This window comes from Pseudonaja textilis, chromosome Z, assembly GCF_049901715.1.
Source record: "Pseudonaja textilis isolate UNSWEBS1 chromosome Z, rPseTex1.2, whole genome shotgun sequence".
NCBI classification, from domain to species: Eukaryota; Metazoa; Chordata; class Lepidosauria; order Squamata; family Elapidae; genus Pseudonaja; species Pseudonaja textilis.
This window is the reverse complement of record NC_142008.1, coordinates 125,903,113-125,915,304: the sequence shown is the minus strand read 5'-3', so window position 1 is coordinate 125,915,304 and position 12,192 is coordinate 125,903,113. Positions and strand designations below refer to the sequence as shown.

The following is a 12,192-nucleotide window of genomic DNA, read 5'->3' as shown; positions in this document are numbered from 1 at the left end:
ATAACGGCTGGCAGAAATCTCATTCCACAGCATAAATCTTTACTCTGTCCGGCAAACTGGGTCCTGGCAATAAATCTCCAGTCTCAGAGCTTCTTGTTGTAATGTCCTCACTCAAATAGTCACTTTGTTCCTGGCAAAATGTACCAGCCCAGCTGTGTCCTTTTATACTCATTGAGGCAACGTGCTAATTTACTGACTTGCCCTCCTCCTTCGTCCCAGCTGAGTTTGCCTTCTCAAACGTCTTCTGTTCCTTACATTTAACCACAAATTTTCCAAGTTCTCATCTCCACTAGAAGACTCTCTCAAAACTTCCCTGTCAGCCATTCCCGGCTGTTGATCAGATAAGGAACCAGAGGAGGTCAAAGGTCCTGACAATTCTAATACATCAGGTCTGTCTTCCTTTGTCACGTCCATCTCCTCATCCTGGTTACCAGTCCAATCACTGAGCCATGCCGGCTCATATTTTTCTGCCATGTCCTCCTCACTTGAACTCAAATCAGTCACAGGAGCTGAATCCAAGCCCGGAGCCACAACACACACACACACACATATATAATATAAAATACTGATGAGAAGGATTAGAAACATATATAAGTAAAATATGTATGATAATGTTACTATGTGCACAAAGAGATATGTACCCAACTGACTCACTGTTGAACGGAACGAAGGTTTTATTTGTTTGCTTTTGTTGTTGTTATAAAAATAAAAAACTTTTTATATTAAAAAAAAAAAGAGAATTTTGCTTGGCAGAAACTTCGGTCCCCTAGTTACTCTCTTTGAAAAAGCTATTTGATGGAATGCGCTTTCGGTTTCCAAACTGCCGCACTGCTCCCCGCTCCTTTTCTGTGGGCAACTGTAGAAATATTTGATGAGTTGGCTGTGGAAGGCGAATGCCCTCCTGTTTGTGGGCCTTCTCCCCCAAACTCTTGTATGGGGGGAGGGTAAGAAGGGTGCCGGAATTGTTGAGGGAAGGGGGTAAGAAGGATTTTGGGGTGGGGTCTTTGATTGAAGATTTCCCTTTGCCCTGAAGGGAAGATTTGGGGGGGGAATCCTGATTTTGGGGACCAAAGACTCAGCCCTTTGCAATCCCAACAGATTGTCACCCCCTGTTTCCCCCTCCCCCCTTGGGTGCACCCCTAAAGTTGACTTGTGGGGGTGGGGGGGTGACGGAGGGGGGGAAACCAGAGGGGTGCCAGGATCAGGGGACTAAAGTCCAAAGTCACCTCGAGAAACTGGTTAAATATTAAAAAGAAAAGGGGATGCCAAACCATGGTTATAGAATAAAGATGAAATCAGGGTTAGATGAAACCATGGTTATTAAATTACAGTTATAAAGATGAAATCAGTGTTATAGACTAAAGATTAAATCAGGGTTATAGATTAAAGATGAAATCAGGGTTAGATGAAACCATGGTTATTAAATTACAGTTATAAAGATGAAATCAGGGTTATAGACTAAAGATTAAATAAGGGTTTTAGACTAAAGATGAAATCAGGGTTATAGACTAAAGATGAAATCAGGATTATAGACTAAAGATTAAATCAGGATTATAGATTAAAGATGAAATCAGGGTTATAGACTAAAGATTAAATCAGGGTTATAGACTAAAGATGAAATCAGGATTATAGACTAAAGATTAAATCAGGGTTATAGATTAAAGATTAAAGCAGTTATAGACTAAAGATGAAATCAGGGTTAGATGAAACCATGGTTATTAAATCAGGGTTATAGATTAAAGATTAAATCAGGGTTATAGACTAAAGATTAAATCAGGGTTATAATTAAAGATTAAATCAGGGTTATAATTAAAGATTAAAGCACAGTTATAGACTAAAGATGAAATCACGGTTATAGATTAAAATAAAAGCCACAAGATCTTTCTTTTTTGCAAAAGTTTATTCTACTTTATTTTAATTTATTGGACCTTTCAGTCCCAGCACCCATGCTTCGCAGCCGCTTCTCATCCTCCACTTCCCAATCGCACAAGGCACTTTGGACATGCTCAGGAACACACCAGCTCGGCCTGGACAGGGGCACAATGCCAGCCAGCCTAGCCGGTGGGGTGGGGTGGGCTGGCCTGGGGCTCAGTCCCCCGCAAAGCCGCGTCCCTCTGAGGCTAGGCCCTGCTCTGATCCACCATTTTGAGGAGCCGGTCTCCATAAAAGCGAAACAGCCTCCAGCCATCTTGGAGCGTGAGGTTCTCGCCGCCGCGCCTCACCAGGTAAGCCATATTTTCGGGCTTCAGGTAAGAAACATGCATGTGAAGCTCCGAGCAGCCTTGTTGCCAGGCGGCCTGGAATATGGGGAGGGGGGGGCGAAAAAGCAATTTGCAAAGGGTCAGCGCTGCACCCCCTGCCCCACCCCCACTTGGTTTGTCCCATCTTGGACATCGCGGTAGAACCAGGAGACTGGGAGTTCTAGTCCCACCTTAGGCACGAAAGCCAGCTGGGTGACTTTGGGCCAATCACCAGGAGACTGGGAGTTCTACTCCCGCCTTAGGCACGAAAGCCAGCTGGGTGACTTTGGGCCAATCATCAGGAGACTGCAAGTTCTAGTCCCGCCAGGCACGAAAGCCAGCTGGGTGACTTTGGGCCAATCACCAGGAGAATGGGAGTTCTAGTCCCGCCTTAGGCACGAAGCCAGCTGGGTGACTTTGGGCCAATCACCAGGAGAACGGGAGTTCTAGTCCCGCCTTAGGCACGAAAGCCAGCTGGGTGACTTTGGGCCAATCACCAGGAGAATGGGAGTTCTAGTCCCGCCTTAGACCGCCGAAAGCCAGCTGGGTGACTTTGGGCCCAATCACCAGGAGAACAGGAGTTCTAGTACCGCCTTAGGCACGAAAGCCAGCTGGGTGACTTTGGGCCAATCACCAGGAGACTGAGAGTTCTAGTCCCGCCTTAGGCACGAAGCCAGCTGGGTGACTTTGGGCCAATCACCAGGAGAATGGGAGTTCTAGTCCCGCCATAGGCACGAAAGCCAGCTGGGTGACTTTGGGCCAATCACCAGGAGACTGCGAGAGTTCTAGTCCCGCCTTTAGGCACGAAAGCCAGCTGGGTGACTTTGGGCCAATCACCAGGAGAATGGGAGTTCTAGTCCCGCCTTAGGCACGGGTAAAGCCAGCTGGGTGACTTTGGGCCAATCACCAGGAGAACGGGAGTTCTAGTCCCGCCTTAGGCACGAAAGCCAGCTGGGTGACTTTGGGCCAATCACCTGGAGGATGGGAGTTCTAGTCCCATGCCTTAGGCACGAAGCCAGCTGGGTGACTTTGGGCCAATCACCAGGAGAATGGGAGTTCTGGTCCCGCCTTAGGCACAAAAGCCAGCTGGGTGACTTTGGGCCAATCACCAGGAGAACGGGAGTTCTAGTCCCGCCTTAGGCATGACAGCCAGCTGGGTGATTTTGGGCCAATCACCAGGAGAGCGGGAGTTCTAGTCCCGCCTTCGGGGCCTCACCTTGGCTGCCTCCTTCAACAGGGAGTTCCCAATCCGCAGTCCTGGAAGGGAGAGAGTTGTGTGTGAGCTCAGACCCTGGGAGTTATTCAGATGAGGAGGTCGTGTGAACGCTGCCCAGTGTGGCTCCCTTGGCGAACCAGGGTCAGGCCTGCTGCTGCGGCTGGGCAGGGAAGGGGAGCTCAGCCGACCAGGGGTGGTTTTGCAGCCTCACCTCTGAATTCTGGCATGACGTAAAAATTGTCTATGTAGAGATTCCTTCCTTTCCAGCTGCTGTAGGTGTAGGAGGATAGGACATATCCCGCCAGGCTGTGACCTGTAGGGAGAGGAAGGAAGGAAGGAAGGAAGGAAGGAAGGAAGGAAGGAAGGAAGGAAGGAAGGAAGGAAGGAAGGAAAGAAAGATGGAAAGAAAGAAAGGAGGAAAGAAGGAGAAAGAAAGAAAGAAAGAAAGAAAGAAAGAAAGAAAGAAAGAGGAAGAAAGAAAAGAATGAAGGAAGAAAAAGAAAGAGGAAAGGAAGGGAGGGAGGAAGAAAAGGATGGAAGGAAAGAATGAAAGATGGAAAGAAAGGGAAAGTGAGAATGAAAGAAGAAAGAAAGAAAGAAAGAAAAAAAGACAGCAAGAAAGAAAGAGAGGAAAATAAATAAATAAAAAGAAAGAAAGAAAGAAAGAAAGAAAGAAAGAAGAAAGGGAGGGAGGAGGAGGAAGAAAAGAAGGAAGGAAGGAAAGAATGAAAGATGGAAAGAAGGGGAAGTGAGAAAGAAAGAAGAAAGAAAGAGAGGAAGGAAGGAAGGAAGGAAGGAAGGACAGGAAAAAAGATGGAAAGAAGGAGAAAGAAAGAAAGAAAGAAAGAAAGAAAGAAAGAAAGAAAGAAAGAAAGAAAGAAAGAAAGAAAGAAAGAAAAAGAAAGACAGAAGGGGAAAGATGATAACGGAAGGAAGGACAGGAAAGAAGGAGAAAGGAAGAAAAAGAAAAAGAAAGGGAAGGAGGGAGGGAGGGAGAGAAAAGATGAAAATGGAAGGAAAGAAACAAAGGGAAAAGGAGAAAGAGAGGAAAAAAGAAAGAAAAAGAAAAAAGACAGAAAGAAAAGAGGGAGAGAGGGAAGGAGGGGAGGAGAAAGATGAAAAAGAAAGGAAGGAAAGGAAGGAAGAGAAGGAAGGAGAGAAAAGGAAGGAAGAAAAGGGAAGGAAGGAAGGAAGGAAGGAAGGAAGGAAGGAAGGAAGGAAGGAAAAGGAAGGAAGGAAGAGAAGGAGGGATGGAGGGGATTCAGTTGAGGGACCCCTTTCCATCCTCTGGCTTGTGCCCCTCCCTGCTCCTCTGCCCAAGAGCGCCAGGGGTGGAAATCCCCCCGGGTCATCAAACCCCCCCAAAGAGGGCCAAGGGGCAGCTGAGTCAGGCAGCCATGGCCCCCGACTTTTCCCCCTTTCCCCCAAGGCCCCCTCCAGTCCTCCCCTCTCCCCCTGGCCCTGTCAGCCCCCCTCCCCAACGAGAGGAGGCTCCGTCGGGGTTCACTTCACAGACCTTCGGGGTTCTTCCGGCGCTCCGGGGGATCTCAGCCACGAAACACTCAAATTTTGGACGGGGCCCGAATCCGGCTTTTTCCAGCTCTGGAGAAAAGAGGGGAAGGAAAAGGGTCTTTTTGGGGGAGGGGGAAAGGCCGACTTTTGCCAGCTGGAAAAGGCAGAGCTATGGGCGGGGGGCAGAGATTTGGGGGGGACCGTTTGCCCCCTTCCTCTCCTCCGGCCTTTTGACATCACCGAGTTGTGTTTGCAATGAAATTTGTTATTTTGGGGTGGTTTAATTCACATTTTTAAAATGTTCTTTTTAATTCACGTTTTTAATGTTCTTTTAATACACATTTTTAATGTTCTTTTAATCCACTTTTTAATGTTCTTTTCATTCACATTTTTAAAATGTTCTTTTAATCCACGTTTTAAAATGTTTTTTTAATTCACATTTTTAATGTTGTTTTAATCCATATTTTTAGAATGTTCTTTTAATCCATGTTTTTAAAATGTTCTTTTAATTCACTTTTAATGTTCTTAATCCACATTTTTAATGTTCTTTTAATCCACATTTTAAAAATGTTCTTTTAATCCATATTTTTAAAATGTTTTTTTCATTCACATTTTTAATGTTCTTTTAATTCACATTTTAAAATGTTTTTAATTCACATTTTAATGTTCTTTTTAATTCATGTTTTAAAATGTTCTTTTAATTCACTTTTTAATGTTCTTTTAATCCACATTTTTAATGTTGTTTTAATCCATATTTTTAGAATTTTTTTAATCCACATTTTTAAAATGTTCTTTTAATTCACTTTTTAATGTTCTTTTCATTCACATTTTTAAAATGTTCTTTTAATTCACTTTTTAATGTTCTTAATCCACATTTTTAATTTTTTTAATCCACATTTTAAAAATGTTTTAATCCACATTTTAATGTTCTTTTAATCCACATTTTAATGTTCTTTTAGTCCACATCTTTAATGTTCTTTTAATCCACATTTTAATGTTCTTTTCATTCACCTTTCTCTCTGCCTGCTTACTCTCTTGTAATCCCTTCCTCTGCAATCTCTCCATCCTAGGGAATGGGAGAGGGCATGGTTGAATGGGGAATTCTGGATAAAGAATTAACAGAGTTGGAAGAGACCTTGTAGATCATCTAGTCCAACCCCACCCACCCCCACCCAAGCTGGACACCATTTCTAACAAATTGGGAGTCGAAGTGGACGAGTAAAGATGAATTTTGCACATGTGCAGAAACCCTTTGTCTTCCTTATCTCATACCTTGGACGTTGGTGGAAAGGCTTTCCAGAGGGATGTCGTAAATGATGGCAATGTCCTGTGGAGAGACGAGAAAAGAAAAAAAAAAAGAAACGTCCCGGATTTATGACGGGCTGTCAGATCTCGAGGAGGGGGGTTGTGAGTCGCTACGAGGAAAAATCACAGAAGTGATTTTTTTGGCTCTTAAGAGATCCAAGTTTCCTCTCCAATTGCCGTAAATGAAGGGTGTTCAAGAATACAGGGAGTCCTCGCCTTACGATAGTTTGTTTAGTGACCATTGTTGAAAGGACACTGGGGGCGGGGGGGGGAACCCAGACTTACGACCTGTCTTCAAACTAGGGAACCGCTGCAAAATTCGGACGCCGACTCGTAGCGTCCCGGGACCGACAACCTCCCCAGCTGAGCAGCAAAGCCAAGGGAAGAGGCCCCGGGCCCCACGTTGGGCGCAAGACGAGGACCGGGAGTGAAGCAATGGAGAACTCTGAAGCCGTTTCCCTGACCCCCGAGGGGAACAATAAAGCCTGTGGAACTGCTTGCCACTGGACGTGGGAGAAGCTCCAAGGCTTGGAAGGTGTGTTTTTTTTTCTTTGTTCTTTTTAAAGTAAAATAAATGTTTATTAAGTTTTACACGGTTAAAAACAACACAAATACAATATTTCCAGGGTTGTGTCATCAACTTTCCCAGTTTCCACTAACTATATACATACACATCTCTCTCTCTCCCCCTCTCCCTCCCTCTCCCTCCCCCCTCTCTCCCTCTTCCTCCGCCCTCCCTTCTCTCTCTCCCTCCCCTCTCTCCCTCCTCCCCTTCATCTCTCTCTCCTTCTCCCTCTCCCCTCTTGCCTTCTCCCTCCCTCCCATTCCCTCTCCCTCTCTCTCCCTCTCTCTCTCTCCCTCTCTCCTCTCCCCCTCTCTCCCCTCTTTCCCGCTTCCTCTCCTCTCTCCCTTCCCCTCTCTCCTGCTCCCCCCTCCCTCCCTCTCCCTCTCTATCCCCTCTCCCCTCTCCCCTTCTCCCTTTCTCTCTCCCTTTCTCTCTCCCCTCCTTCTTTCTATCTCTCTTTCTCTCTCTCTCACACCATTTTATTCCAGGCTGTGTAACATTCCTTCTCTTCCCCCTCTTGCAATTCCGACGGGAATTTTCCCAGCCTTGGACGTTTTGAGAAAGAAGAGAAAGGAAAGAAAGAAGAAAAAGAAAGAAAGAAAAAGGGACAGGAAGGGAGGAAAGAGAAAAAAAGAGAAAGGAAAAAGGAAAGGGACAGAAGGAGGGAGAAAAAAGGAGGAAAGAGAAGAGAAAGAATCTCTTTTGAAGAAGAGATTGGATCCCCCTTAGTTCTGTCGGGTTTCCTGCCCGAGTGTGCGTGTGTGTGTGGGGGGGAGTGGGGCTGGACTAGAGGACCTCCAGAGGTCCCTTCCAACCCTGGTTTTCTTTTCTTTTTTTCCTACCCACTTAATCGATCTACCAGCCTTACTTCTTCCCCCTCACGGGCAAGCGGCCGGCTCAGCCCCCATCCGGCCTCACCTTGACCAGGCGCATAATGTCCTTCAGGTCCCTGGGGGCGCATGGGCGGACCACAAAGCTCATGGTTCCCGGTCCTGCTCGGTTCCTCCTTCCTTCCTTCTCTGCCTGCCCTCTGGGCTCGGCTCACCCGCTTTAAGGGCAGGAGAGGGGCTAACCCCCCCCACACACACACGCCTTGGCTTGACCCAGTTGGCAAGATCCCACCCTGGCTGCTCCTCTGGGGGAGGAGGGGAGGAGGGGGAGGCAGGAGGGGAAGGCAGCAACGGGGGAGGGGGCGGATAGAAAATGAAAATTAAATTTTTAAAAAATTAAGATTAAAAGCATTAAAACCACAATCGGAAAAGAAAGCAGTTTTTTTCTCTCTTTCTTTTTTTCCCTCTTCCTTCCTTTTCCTTGGTTCCTTTCTCCATTCCTGCGTTCCTTTCTTTTTTACCTTCTTTCCTTCCTTCCTGTCCCTCTTTTTCTCTTTTTCTTTCCTTCCTTCTTCCTCTTTCCTCCCTTCCTCTGTCCCTTTTTGCTTCTTTCTTTCCTTTCTTTCCTTTCTCTTCCTTCTCTTTCCCCTTTCATCTGTCCCTTCCTTCCTTCCTTCCTTTTTCCTTTCTCTTCTCTTTCCTCCTTTTCTCTCCCTCCCTCTGTCCCTTTCTTTTCCTTTCCTTTTTTCTTTCTCTTTTTTTCTCTTTCCTCCCTTCCTGTCCCTTTTTCTTTCTTTCTTTTTCTTCTTTCTTTCCTTTCTCTTCTTTCTTTCCTTTTTTCTTTCTCTTCCTTCTTTCCTTTCTCTTCTTTCTTGTCCCTTTCTTTTTTCCTTTTTTCTTTCTCTTCCTTCTCTTTCCTTCCTTCCTCTGTCCTTTTTCTTTCTTTTTTCTTTCTCTTCCTTATTTCCTTCCTTCCTCTGTCCCTTTTTCTTTTTTTCTTTTCTTTCTCTTCCTCCCTCCTTCCCTCTGTCCCTTTCTTTTCCTTTCCTTTTTCTTTCTCTTTTTTTTCTCTTTCCTCCCCTTCCTGTCCCTTTTCTTTCTTTCTTTTTCTCTTCTTTCTTTCCTTTCTCTTCTTTCTTTCCTTTTTTCTTTCTTCTTCCTTCTTTCCTTTCTCTTCTTTCTTGTCCCTTTCTTTTTTTCCTTTTTTCTTTCTCTTCCTTCTCTTTCCTTCCTTCCTCTGTCCCTTTTTTCTTTCTTTTTTCTTCTTTCCTTTCTCTTCCTCCCTTCCTCCCTGTCCCTTCCTTCTTTTTTTCTTTCTCTTCCTTCTTTCCTTCCTTCCTCTGTCCCTTTTTTTCTTTTCTTTCTCTTCCTCCCTCCTTCCTCTATCCCTTTCTTTCCTTCCTTTTTCTTTCTCTTTCCTTCCTTCCTCTGTCCCTTTTTCTTTCTTCTCTCTCTTTCTTATTTCCTACCTCCAAACCCTTCCTTTCTCCCCTTTTTTAAATCTTCCTTCTCTTTTCTTCCTTCCTCTGTCCTGTTCCTTTCTTCTCTTCTTTCTTCCCTTCCTTGTCCCTTTCTTTCCCTCCTTTTTTCCTTTCTCTTCCTTTCCTTTTTCCTTCCTTTCCTCCCTTTCTCTTTTTCTTCCTTCCCCTCCCTCCTTTTTCTTTCCTTTCCCTTTCTTTCTCCCTCCCTCCCTCCTTTCCTTTCCTTCCTCCCTCTCTTTTCCATTTGTTATGGCCCCAACCCCACCCCCAATCTCAGCAAACGACTGGCCTTCTCAAAATTCAATTTATTTATTAAAGATATAAACACCCTGGGCAGCTTTTAAGAGATTTGGAAGAAGCCAGAAACATCTGGAGACGGAAGAACCCACCAGATGAGACACACCAGTGAGAAAAGGAGAGGAAAAAATCCCACCCCCTCCCCAACGGCTGACATAAGAGGTAGACTGCTCCTGAAAGTGGAGGCTCTACCAAGGTCAAGCTGACCAACAACAGCCCTCCCTTGACTCATCCGATGCTCCCTTGTTTGAAGGTCGCCCGACGAAGGGGCTCATCCCCTAAAAGAAGGGATTGGTGGGGGGGGTTAATTTATTGGGATCTCGAACTCGTGACCAAGCCGCACATTTTTTTCAACTGGCGGATGAGCCGGATGAGCACACAGTGTCCTTCTCGGTTGGCCGCTTCACTAATGTTTAAGCTTCTTCGCAACACTCTTGCATCACTCGTTCTCGTTCTCACTCCTGCTGGCACGCATACACGCATGACACACAATCCCCACACAACCACACCGGGGCCTACGACACACACGCACACACACACACACGTCCCAAGGTCACAACCACCTTCTTCGCTGACCTGCTACACAGCAGGTGTATTCGAGGCCAGGCCCGGGAACAATGGGAGTTGGAGTCTCACACACACACACACACACACACACACACACTTTGAAGCAGGCTCACAAAAGTTGTGGTTTCGTCAGATGTGGCAGCGCCCGGAAGGGCCTTATGGAGATGATGAGGCCACTGGCAGTGTCGCCTCCATACACAGCCCGGTGCACAACCCTCACACACCTATGCAACCATACACACAAACACACACACACACACACACACACATCCAAAGGTCATAGCCACCCTCTTCGCCGACCTGTGACACCGCAGGGGCATTTGAGGCCAGGCCTGGGAACGATGGGAGTTGGAGTCCAAGACACACACACACACACACACACAACTTTTTCACACGCACAAAAGTTGTGGTTTCATCAGATATGGCAGCGCCCAGAGGGGCCTTGTGGAGATGATGAGGCCGCTGGCAGTGTCACCTCCAGCCATACACAGCCCGGTGCGCAACTCTCACACACCTACGCAACCATACACACACACACAAAACCCACAACCTGCCACGACAACTCTATTTCATTCTCTGGAATCAAAGCACTGAGAAGCCAAAGAGGTTTTGCAAGGAAGCGAAACTCGCCTTGGAAGTAAAAAAATGGCTGCGATTCCGGAAGGAAGAAGAGACAATTTTAAAAAAATAAAATAGATGTTTCACATATTGGTTATTTTCTGTGTGTGTGTGCGTGCGTGCATGCGTCTGTATTTGCTGTACACAGATCGGAGTCGCTCTAAATTAGAATGAGAACAAAATGCTAAAAAAAAACCTTAACCAGTTAATAAATGGAAAAACCATACAGAACATTAGGCAACACCATTGAGAGAAAAGTGTTTGATGTGATAAGAAACAACAAATATTGCAAACTGAAGATAAATTGATCTGTAAGATAAATTTATTTATTTTTATTTTTTATTTATTTGTTTGATTGGTCAATTGCTTACAAGATAATAGGTATAAGTATAAACATAGTTATGAATACATGAAATGGGTACATATAAGAAAAATATAAAAGAAACAATAGGACAAGGATGGAATAAGTACAAACATAGTTATGAACACATGAAATGGGTACATATGAGAAAAATAAAAAATAAACATTAGGACAGGGACGGTGGGCACGTTGGTGCGCTTATGCAGGCCCCCTACAGACCTCTTAGGAAAGGGGTGAGGTCCATAGTAGTTTTAAGAAATACGCACATATTCCATCCGGTCCAATAGATAGAGATGGTTTTAGATTGCGCAGCGCTTTTTCAACATTGTCTATTGTAAAATCAATATAGATCATTGTAGTTGTCTGTGCTTGGCTAGGAAATACTGGGCATGATCCATTGCTGTTTACAAATACTGAGGCTAAAAGAATGTATTAAAGAGGTTGGCTTTAATGGTGTCAGTAAATTGCAGTCTTTACCATTAGGGTCCTATCAAAATGGGATGGACCTTGAGTCTTTTAGTTAGTTGTTTACAAAATTGTAAAAAGCACGGGTGGAATTGGTGCGAAGAAGGTTTTCCTCTTGTTTAATGTGATAATTGGTGCATTCGGTCTTTATCTGGTGGCATAAATTTTTGTATCGGGCTTTTTGAAATTGGCAATGTGACCAGATTTGTTTTTCCGCTAGTGATCTCTTTTTGGATTGAAGCTTCCCCTTATTGTTATGGGTAATCTGTTTTTTTTTTTTGTTTTGATGACTCTTTTGACTTCAAGTAAAAATATGTTGTAATGAGTCTTCAACAGTATTGCATCAGTGAATAGAGATTGCCAATCAAGGGATGAGAGATCGTTGTCTATAAGATCATAGTTGCCTTTTTGAAGTTATAATTGGGGATTACGTCATTGTGGTGGTTTTTGTGTGGACGTATGTTGAGACAAAAGTCAATCATATTGTGGTCACTGCTGGAAAAGGTTCTTTAGTTTGTATTCCGTAAATTAAATTCAAACTATTGCAGAAGATGAGATCGAGGCAGTTGTTTAGTCTAGTGTTGTTGGTTACTAGTTGTTCCAGCCCCAGATTTGTAACAGCATTGTAGAAGGTTGCGTGTATGGGTTCAGTTGTACATTCATTTTGGGTCCAGTCAATATGAGGTAGATTGAAGTCACCAAGAAAGATAAAAGCGCATTGGGAGGATGCTGCCC

At 44.8% G+C, this 12,192-nt stretch overlaps 1 pseudogene across 1 annotated transcript; it reads right to left on the bottom strand.

The window, feature by feature from the left end:
• Positions 1–1,881: 1,881 nt before the first annotated feature.
• LOC113451820 (diamine acetyltransferase 1-like) lies at positions 1,882–7,899 on the bottom strand (annotated as a pseudogene). The gene is made up of 6 exons (XR_015740100.1): positions 7,757–7,899; positions 6,241–6,295; positions 4,973–5,058; positions 3,668–3,769; positions 3,457–3,497; positions 1,882–2,297 (listed from the first exon to the last, which is right to left on the bottom strand). The product of XR_015740100.1 is annotated as a diamine acetyltransferase 1-like (transcript).
• Positions 7,900–12,192: the final 4,293 nt, after the last annotated feature.